General features: G+C 31.8%; 1 protein-coding gene across 1 annotated transcript in view; it reads left to right on the forward strand.

The window, feature by feature from the left end:
• Nucleotides 1-946, forward strand: part of LOC119592143 — a gene marked incomplete in the record, with an annotated part of 95,275 nt that overhangs the window by 86,731 nt on the left and 7,598 nt on the right.

Raw genomic sequence — 946 nt, forward strand, 5'->3', positions numbered from 1 at the left:
TTGTTGACTTATTTCTAGCTATCATACTAACAAAAGTAGTTCCTATTGTTTTATGATTAGATATATTAGTATGCGTATTTAGCCTGTTCTCTTTGGATAAGCATAATACTCACCAGATGCTCCTTTGAATGCGAATGAATAATTCACAGTTCAAAGTATTTATTGAACTTTTTGGTATTTCATCTTTATAAGAACTATATGATAGAGATGTGATATCAAAATATTGAATTGATAAATATCTTGCAGTGTGGAATTCTATGCGCTTTCTCATTTCTTTATCTACATGATCCTTCTCTGCGAAAACATGGAAATGTGTAGAACATTTACCTTCATCTCATATATAACTTCATTCTGAAGATGTTGGAAATTACTGAAGCATGTAGAGAACTGTAAGAGATCATTTTGTCTTGATTCATCCTGGAATGGCTAAGTTGTGAGGATTCATTATGCAGATTGACCTTCACTAGTCCATCTACCTGTAATCCATTTTCTTCACAAAGCCAGGTCAGATTTCAAATTTTCCAGGCCACTGGCTAGGGTTATGGGAACTTAGCTCTTGATATTTTTTTATCTCTTGTATTTTATATTACATAGTACATTATTCTCAGAGTTAACTAAGAAAATTATGTCAAAATCAGAAAGTTGACAACTAAGAACAAAGTGCATGAAACATTATAAGGAATTTAATGCAATGAATTTAGAAACTTCAGGCAGCATGAATACAGGAAAGAACAGGTTAAATATACATCTTGTATAGAAGCTTTTATTCCTTAGGAACTTTGAACTGGTATGAATTATTACAGAGAGGAGGGCATTATAGACAGAGTGATTGGCTGGATTTTCTTTGTGATTGATTGTTGTATCCTAGAGTGGTTAATGTTTAATATGAAGCACCAATGAGTTACTTTTTTTAATAATAATAATAATGCCAATGAAGGAAGGAAAG

This window comes from Penaeus monodon, chromosome 29 (genome assembly GCF_015228065.2).
Source record: "Penaeus monodon isolate SGIC_2016 chromosome 29, NSTDA_Pmon_1, whole genome shotgun sequence".
Lineage (NCBI taxonomy): Eukaryota > Metazoa > Arthropoda > Malacostraca > Decapoda > Penaeidae > Penaeus > Penaeus monodon.